Source organism: Pan paniscus, chromosome 11 (assembly GCF_029289425.2).
Source record: "Pan paniscus chromosome 11, NHGRI_mPanPan1-v2.0_pri, whole genome shotgun sequence".
NCBI classification, from domain to species: domain Eukaryota; kingdom Metazoa; phylum Chordata; class Mammalia; order Primates; family Hominidae; genus Pan; species Pan paniscus.
This window is the reverse complement of record NC_073260.2, coordinates 25933047-25943053: the sequence shown is the minus strand read 5'-3', so window position 1 is coordinate 25943053 and position 10007 is coordinate 25933047.

Below are 10007 nucleotides of genomic sequence, written 5' to 3'. Positions count from 1 at the left end.
GCTGGAGTCTGTGACTCCCCTTTTAGACTTTGTTCCTGGTATTTGGAACCCTGGAATTCCCTGCTCAGTGGCCTCTTGCCTACTTCCATGGCTTCTGCAGGCCTCTTTTGTGGGTCCATCTCCCAAGAGTGGACTATCCCACCAGTGTGTGTGCTGCTGGGTTCAAGGGGGTAAGAGGAGGGTATTTGGAGAGGGATGTGCCCAGAGCTTGGACAGATAGACTGGGGTATCAGCATTTGTTGCCTTTCCCAGTAAGGATGGGATCATGGGGATGAGAAGTGAGGGCTGGTTCTTCTAGTGCTGCATGTTAGTGTGGAACCTCAAGGAATCTGTGGATTTTGAATGAACCTGGCTTTCTAGATCATGAAGGTATACTGGTCAAGGTAGCAAGTTAGAACATGTTTTATTTAACAATTTGTTAGCTTAATTTATAGTTTTTAAATGTTCAGACATGGTTAGTAGACCTGTTTTTGTACACTTATCCTGAGTCCTGCAAAACATTAGGACTGTCCAGAGCCATCATTTGGGACAAATTTTAAGGAGGAAGAATTTAACCCCACAATGTAGAGATCATTAATTTGCAGTCCCATTTTAAAGGTAAGGATAGCAAGGCTCAGAGAGGGGATTTGTCTTGACTGAGCTCATGAGCTGGGAAGTGGGGCTAAGCTGGAATCTGGGTCTCCTAGTGCTAGGTCAGAGCTCTTTTCATTATTCCACTCTGCTGTTCTCTCACCTCATTCTCCGGAAACAATGGTAGGTTATTCATCATCATATTTAACCAGAGTCTGACTTCCTCTCCTTCCTGGTGTGCTGTCTGTCTTCCTCTGTAATTGATTAATGTGGGTCCCAGGGATGCTGGCTCCATGTTTTTTATAATCAGGAAAGTTGGAAACATATAAAAGTTAATGAGATCCCATGTGTCCATTACCTAAGAATTATCAATTTGTGACCAATCTTGTTTCATATACATACACCCCCATCCTGAACAAGGTTATCTGAAGCAAAGGTCATTTTATCCATAAATATTTCAGCATACACTTCTAAAAGAAAAGTGTTAAAAATAACTACAAAAATTAATCATAGCTGCTTAATATCAAATATCCAGGCAAATTCAAATTTCCCTCTATTATTAATTTCTTTTCACAGTTGATACCTTCAAACTAGAATCCAAATAAGGCCCATAAATTGTATTTGGTTGATACACTCAAAAATTTCTTTCTTTCTTTCTTTTTTTTTTTTTGACATAGGGTCTCACTCTGTTACCCAGGTTGGGGTGCAGTGGCACGATCACGGCTCACTGAAGCCTCGACCTCGTGGGCTAAGGTGATACTCCTGCCTCAAATTGTTGGGACCACAGCCATGTGCCACCATGCCTGGCTAATTTTTTTTTTTATTATTATTTGTAGAGATGGGGTCTTGCTATGTTGCCCAGGCTAGTCTCAAACTCCTGGGCTCCAGTAATCCTCCCATCTTGGCCTCCCAAAGTGCTGGGATTACAGGAGGGAGCCACCTGGCCCCTAAAATTCTTTAATCTATAGGTCCCACTTTCTCCTTTTTCATTTTTCTTTTCTTGCAATTTATTTGCTGAAGAAACTGGGTTGTTTGGTCTGTAGATTCCTACATTCTTGATTTTGCCAGTTGTATCCTCATGGTGTTGTTTAACACATTTCTTCATTCTCTTTATTTCCTGCAAACTGTTAGATCCAGAGGCTTGAGCTGCTTCATGGTATTTTTTTTTTTTTGCAAGAAAATTTCATAGATGGCATTATGTTCTTCCATCAGGAGGCCCTTAATGTCTGGGTGTCTCTTCTCTGGTCTTAGTGGCCGATAATGATCTTTGCCTGATTTTTGTATATTGATCGTGTATCCCGCAACATTACTTACCTTGTTACTTAGTTTTGGTAGTTTTTTAGTGGATTTCTTATTATTTTCTTTTTCTTTTTTGGAGTGTTTCGCCTTTATTGATAGTGTTGTTGGGGACAGAGGAAAGATTTCTTTTCTCACATGATGCTAGGTTAATGACAGAGACATATATAGCAAAGGACAGATTAGCAAGAGAAAAGCACACACGTTTATTTAATATAAGTTTTACATGACATGGGAGCCTTCCTATGGAGGTGAAGACAAAAACACAGGGAAACCTGGGTATTTTTATGCTGTTTGATGGAGAGTAGACAGTTGTGGAGAAATATGATTGGAGGACAAAAGAGTATGATCTAATGGTAATAAACTGGGGGAACTTAGCAAGGCGTGTTTGTGTAGATTCTTCTTTGTGTCCCTTGTGTCTTCAGAGCTAAGGATATTCCTTTCCTTTAGGTATAGGGAGGGTCCCTCTCAAAATGAGAAACTTGTTTTGGGGAGAAGAGGGAATGATGAGAGTGACCTTCCTGGTTCTGCCATGTTTTCAAATGCCAAGGTGCCATATTTTGGGGTTGCATGTCCTGAACCCCATCATTGTCCTCTTCTAAATTCATCCCTAACATGTCAAGGTGACTTCAGGGTGGTCACATCGTCCTGAGGCTTCCCCTTCATAAGTGAAGTGTGTTTTTCTAATGTGATGCTCCTGCAGGCAAAGTGGGGAAAGATGCCTTCTGACATGCAGCCCAACTCGTTTTTGGCTTATCATTCCTTTCATCCAGCAGGAACTAAGATTGCACCTGCCCACTTGCTGGTTTATTATACTACAAAGGATACAGATGAAGAGATGTGTAGGTTGAGGTATGGGGGAAGGGGCTTCCATGATTTCCCTGGGCACGCCACCCTCCAGGAATCTCCATGTGTTCAGCTATCTGGAAGCTCTTAGGATTTTCTATATATAAGATTATATCATCTGCAAATAGAGATGTTTTTGTTTCTTTCCTTTTAATCTTCATGCTTCTAATTTCTTTTTCTTGCTTAATTGTCCTGGCTAGAACCTCTAATACAATGTTGAATAGAAATGAAGAGAGTAGACATCCTTGTTTTATTTTTGATCTTAGGGCAAAGCATTCAGTCTTTCACCATTAAGTATGATGTTCACTTTGAGTTTTTCATAGAAGCACTTTATTATACTGAGTTCCCTGTTTTCTTCTTTTCTTTTCTTTCCTTCCTTCCTTCCTCCCTTCCTTCTTTCCTTCCTCTCTCTTTTAATCTCTCACTTTCTTTCTTTTCTTTTCCTTCCTTCCTTCTTTTCTTTTCTTTTTTTTGACAGACTGTGTTGCCTAGGCAGGAGTGCAGTGGCACCATCATGGCTCACTGCAATCTTGACCTCCCAGAGCTCAGGCCATCCTCCCAGCTCAGCCTCCTGAGTAGCTGGGACTAAAGGTGTGTGCCACCATGCCTGGCTACTTTGTTGTATTTTTTGTAGAGATGGGGTCTCACTTTGTTGCCCAGGCTGGTCTTTAACTCCTGGGCTCAAGTGCTCCTATTGCCTTGGCCTCCCAAAGTGTTGGGATTACAAGCGTGAGCCACCATGCTTGGCACTACCTTTTTCCTTTTTCTTTTTTTTTTGTTTTTGAGACAGGGTCTCACTCTGTTGCCCAGGCTGCAGTGCAGTGGCCCAATTATAGCTCATTGCTTGCAACCTCGACCTCCTGGGCTGAGGTGATCCTCCCACCTCAGCTGGGACCACAAGTGCACCACCATGCCTGGTTAATTTTTTTGTTTTTATTTTTAGTAGAGACAAGGTCTTGCGATGTTGCCAAAGTCCTGCGATGTTGCCAAAGTCCTGGGCTGAAGTGATCCTCCTGTCTCAGCCTCCCAGACTGGTGGGATTATAGGTGTGAGCCACGGTATACCCAATCTTGAGTTCCCTTTTATGCCTAGTTTGTTGAGTGCGTGTGTGTGTTTGGTTTGTTTGTTTGTTTGTAATCATGAAAAGGCATAGGATTTTGTAAATGCTTTTTCTGCATCTGTTGTGATATTGTGATGATCATGTATTTTTGGTTTTTCTTTTCTTTTCTTTTTTTTTTTTTTTTGAGACAGAGTATTGCTCTGTCACCCAGGCTGGAGTGCAATGGTGCGATCTTGGCTCACTGCAACCTCCGCCTCCTGGGTTCAAGTGATTCTCCTGCCTCAGCCTCCTGAGTAGCTGGGATTACAGGTGTCTACCAGCACACCTGGCTTATTTTTACAGTTTTTAGTAGAGATGGAGTTTCCCCATGTTGGCCAGGCCGGCCTTGAACTCCTCAAGTGACTGCCTGCCTCGGCCTCTGAAAGTTTTGGGATTACAGGCGTGAGCCACCATGCCCGGCCTTATATTAATTCTTTAAATGTTTGGTAGAAGTTACCAGTAAGGCAATCTGGGGCTGGGCTTTTCTTTGTTGGTAGTGTTTTTGATTATTCGTTCAATCTCTTTATTGATATAAGCCTATTCAGATTGCCTATTTCTTCTTCTTCTTCTTCTTCTTTTTTTTTTTTCTTTGGAGATGGGGTCTCACTCTGTCACCCAGGCTGGACTGTAGTGGCACGATCCTGGCTCACTGCAACTTTCACCTCCAAGGCTAAAGTGATCCTCCCACCTCAGCCTCCTGAGTAGCTGGGACTACAGGCATAAGCCACCATGCCTGGCTAATTTTTTGTATTTTTGGTAGAGACAGGGTTTCATATTGCCCAGGCTGGTCTTGAACTCCTGAGCCCAGATGAGCCACCTGCTTCAGCCTCCCAAAGTACTGGATTACAGGCGTGAACCATCACACCTGGCCCTATTTCTTCTTGAATCAGTTTCTGTAGTTTGTATGTTTCTGGGAATTTGTCCATTTCATCTAACTTGTTGAAGTTATTAGCATTTTATTAGAATTTATTAGTATTTACTTGTAGTATTTCTTTTTCTTTTTCTTTTTTTTTCAGATGGAGTTTTGCTCTTGTTGCCCAGACTGGAGTGCAATGGCATGATCTTGGCTCACTGCAACCTCCACCTCCCTGGTTTAAGTGATTCTCCTGCCCCAGCCTCCCGAGTAGCTGGGATTACAGGCACCTGCCACCACGCTTGGCTGATTTTTGTATTTTTAGTAGAGACAGGGTTTTACCATGTTGGCCAGGCTGGCCTCGAACTCCTGACCTCAGGTGATCCACCCGCCTTGGCCTCCCAAAGTGCTGAGATTACAGGCATGAGCCACCGCGCCCAGCTGACTTGTAGTATTTCTTTTAATCCTTCAAATGTTGGTAGTCATGTCCCTTCTTTTATATCTGGTTCTAGTAATGTGAGTCATCTTTCTTTTTTTCTTGGTCAGTTACGTAGTTTGTTAATTTTGTTAATCTTTTCAAAGAAACAGTTTTGTTTTCATTGATTTTCTGTTATTTAAAAAAGTCTTGATTTTATTAATTTTCACTCTAATCTTTATTACCTTCCTTCTGCTTGCTTTAGGTGTAGTTTGCTCTTCTTTTCCAATGTCTTATGGTGGTATAAGGTTACTGATTTGAGGTCTTTTCTTCTTTTGTAAGATAGTCATTTACAGCTATAAATATCCCTCTATGTACTGTTTTAGCTGTATCCTGTAAGTTTTGATATATCTTCATTTTCATTTACCTCAAAGTATTTTCTCTTTTCCCTTTTGATGATTTTTAAAAAATCCATTGGTTGTTTAAGAGTGTGTTGTTTAATTTCCATATACTTAAGAGTTTCCCAAATTTCTCTGTTCTATGACTTACATCTGTATCTGAGGAAATCTCTGAGCCAAAGTCCTGGTGGTGGGCATGGGAACAATGATGTGCTTCTTCCTGAGTGACACCCCCATGTTAGATTCTGAGTGCTTGGTAGATGGGAGAGGTAGCAGTCACAGGTCTTCTTGGCTTGCCTCTCAGCATGGAACTCCGCCCATGAACTGGGGCAAACTCAATCAGAGCCCTAGTATTTTCAGTGGTACCTTGCCCAAGGTAGAGCCTATTTCCACAAGTGGAGGTTGCATTTATATCAGCTGTACTCACCTGGAACTTTGCCTGCAGCAACAAGTAGTGGGGAAGGATGAGAAATGCTGACATCCCGTCCCTCCTGGGAAGATAGCTGAGGGGAGAGGCAGCCCTGTGTTCTAGGCTGAAGCAGCCTGAAGTATAGTTTTTGCCTCACTGAATTGAGGGTGGGAGGACAGAGAGGGCATGGGTCTTGGTTCACATACCTCAGATTCTTGTAATTCTGAGTTTTTGTAGATTTTTCTTGAACAAATATTTCTTCATTTGTGGTATGCCCTTAAGGCCATTTCCAGAGTTTTTAAATGTTTGTTTTTGTTTTGTTTTGTTTTTTTTTAAACAATTCTCACTAGTTTTACTGGAGAGCAGACCTTGGAGGTCCTCAGTGTCACACTGAAAGCAGAACTCTGGCTTGGGCCTGAGAGTGACCCAGGCCCAAGCCTCTATTTATTTATTTATTTATTTATTTATACTTTAAGTTCTGGGGTACATGTGCAGAACGTGCAGGTTTTTTACGTAGGTATACATGTGCCATGGTGGTTTGCTGCACTCATCAACCCGTCAATTACATTAGGTATTTCTCCTAATGCTATCCTTCCCCTAGCCCCCCAACCCCTGACAGGCCCCAGTGTGTGATGTTCCCCTCCCTGTGTCCATGTGTTCTCACTGTTCAACTCCCACTTATGAGTGAGAACATGTGGTGTTTGGTTTTCTGTTCTTGTGTTAGTTTGCTGAGAATGATGGTTTCCAGCTTCATCCATGTCCCTGCAAAGGACATGAACTCATCCTTTTTTACGGCTGCATAGTATTCCATGGTGTATATGTGCCATATTTTCTTTATCCAGTCTATCATCAATGGGCATTTGGGTTGGTTCCAAGTCTTTGCTATTGTGAACAGTGCTGCAATAAACATACGTGCACATGTGTCTTTATAGTAGAATGATTTATAATCCTTTGGGTATATACCCAGTAATGGAATTGCTGGGTCAAATGGTATTTCTGGTTCTAGATCCTTGAGGAATCGCCATACTGTCTTCCACAATGGTTGAACTAATTTACACTCCCACCAACAGTGCAAAAGCATTCCTATTTCTCCACATCCTCTCCAGCATCTGTTGTTTCCTGACTTTTTAATGATCACCATTCTAACTGGCCTGAGATGGTATCTCATTGTGGTTTTGATTTGCATTTCTCTAGTGACCAGTTATGATGAGCTTTTTTTTATATGTTTGTTGCCTGCATAAATGTCTTCTTTTGAGAAGTGGCTGTTCATATCCTTCGCCCCACTTTTTGATGGGATTGTTTGTTTTTTTCTTGTAAATTTGTTTCAGTTCTTTGTAGATTCTGGATATTAGCCCTTTGTGAGATGGATAGATTGCAAAACTTTTCTCCCATTCTGTAGATTGTCTGTTCACTCTGATGATAGTTTCTTTTGCTGTGCAGAAGCTCTTTAGTTTAATTAGATCCCATTTGTCAATTTTGGCTTCCGTTGCCATTGCTTTTGGTGTTTTAGTCATGAAGTCTTTGCCCATGTCTATGTCCTGAATGATATTGCCTAGGTTTTCTTCTAGGGTTTTTATGGTGTTAGGTCTTATGTTTAAGTCTTTAATCCATCTTGAGTTAATTTTTGTATAAGGTGTAAGAAAGGGGTCCAGTTTCAGTTTTCTGCATATGGCTAGCCAGTTTTCTCAACACTATTTATTAAATAGGGAATCCTTTCACCATTGCTTGTTTTTGTCAGGTTTGTCAAAGATCAGATGGTTGTAGATGTGTGGTGTTATTTCTGAGACCTCTGTTCTGTTCCATTGGTCTATATATCTGTTTTGGTACCAGTACCATGCTGTTTTGGTTACTGTAGCCTTGTAGTATAGTTTGAAATCAGGTAGTATGATGCTTCCAGCTTTGTTCTTTTTGCTTAGGATATAAACAGAACCAATGACAAAAACCACATGATTATCTCAATAGATGCAGAAAAGGCCTTCAACAAAATTCAACACCCCTTCATGCTGAAAACTCTCAATAAACTAGGTATTAATGGAATGTATCTCAAAATAATAAGAGCTGTTTATGGCAAACCCACAGCCAATATCATACTGAATGGGGAAAAACTGGAAGCGTTCTCTTGGAAAACCAGCACAAGACAAAGATGCCCTCTTTCACCACTCCTATTCAACATGGTATTGGAAGTTCTGGCCAGGGCAATCAGGCAAAAGAAAGAAATAAATGGTATTCAAATAGGAAGAGAGAAGTCAAATTGTCTCTGTTTGCAGAAGACATGATTGAATATATAGAAAACCCCATCGTCTCAACCCCAAATCTCCTTAAGCTGATAAGCAACTTCAGCAAAGTCTCAGGATACAAAATCAATGTGCAAAAATCACAAGCATTCCTATTCAGCAATAATAGACAAACAGCCAAATCATGAGTGAACTCCCATTCACGATTGCTACAAAGAGAATTAAATACCTAGGTATAAAACTTACAAGGGATGTGAAGGACCTTTTCAAGGAGAACTACAAACCACTGCTCAAGGAAATAAAAGAGGACACAAACAAATGGAAAAACATTCCACGCTCATGGATAGGAAGAATCAATATCATGAAAATGGCCATACTGCCCAAAGTAATTTAGATTCAACGCTATCCCCATAAAGGTACCATTAACTCTTTTCACAGAATTAGAAAAAACTACTTTAAATTCCATGCGGAACCAAAAAAGAGCCCACATAGCCAAGACAATCCTGAGATCTTTTTCTAAAGAGAAACTTCTCACTCATCAATTATTTGGTTCCCCTAAGTACAGTTCATACAGGAAAGGCAGATTAAATGTTCAACTCCTTCAAAACGTTGTCTTCAAACAGGCCAAATTAGAAAGCTAAATTTGCTGCCTACTCAGGCCTCCTCTTTTCGAAGCCAAATCAAAAGTATATGACATCATTTGTGTTACTAGACTGAGCTATACTTAGCTGAATCTTCATAGGGAGAGGAATCAACAAGGTGTTATGTGGGCTGTTTCCCTGAAAATAATTATTTCTTGAATGTGCGTTGCATTGCAGAATGACTTATGTGGGCTGGGTTTAAAAAATTTATAATTTTCTTTCTTTCTTTTTTTTTTTGAGGCGGAGTCTCACTCTGTTGCCTAGGCTTGAGTGTAGTGGCACCATCTTGGCTCACCGCAACCTCCGCCTCCTGGGTTCAAGTGATTCTCCTGTCTCAGCCTCCCGAGTAGCTGGGATTACAGGGTGCTTGCCACCATACCTGGCTAATTTTTGTATTTTTAGTAGAGACAGGGTTTTGCCATGTTGGCCAGTCTGGTCTCGAACTCCTGACCTCAGGTGATTTGCTTGTCTCGGCCTCCCAAAGTGCTGGGATTACAGGCATGAGCCACCATGCCTGGCCTACAATTTTCTTCACTTCTTATTAGCCTACCCTCAGACCTGTGCACTGGAGCAAACCCAATTCCTAATGGTCAGTGGTAGGGATGAGGACAAGGCAGGGTTTGCCTTCCATTTGCTTATTTTATCTAAAGACAGGCAGAGAAGAGAAGGTATAACTATTTTATAACTAATTCAACTACTTTATTGGTGAAGCAACTCTCAGAAATTGGAACATTCTTTTAAGTCCTGTTGATGAGTACACAGTTACTTTTTGAATCCTGGTGGATTTTGAGTGAGAAGATATGCACTATCTGAATGCTAGCTTTTGTGTCTATTTTCAAAGGGAGATAAAACACTTGCAGACTGAAACTTGTTTTACCTTTCACATAGCAATCCCTCAAATTTAGACAATCACAAACAGAACCCTGGGAAATATAATCTCCAAACCATGTTAGTTTTCAAGGTGCTTTACACTCACTATTTCAGTTGGTTCTCTGGCCAACTACATAGATAGATGTGGACTGTATCCAGTTGATAAATTAGGCTCAGAATACAGGGCTGATGAGAGCCCATTTGGGGCCTTTGAGTGAATTAGAAAAAGACACCCTTTAAAACACTTTACTATCATCTGTTGAAAATTAACTCAATGACTATACAAATCTAAGATGGTTATAATATGAGCAGCACCCCTAGAGTTGGTCCACGACCTTCACAACAGACCTAGTGGCCCTGCTGGAGAGGCCAAAAG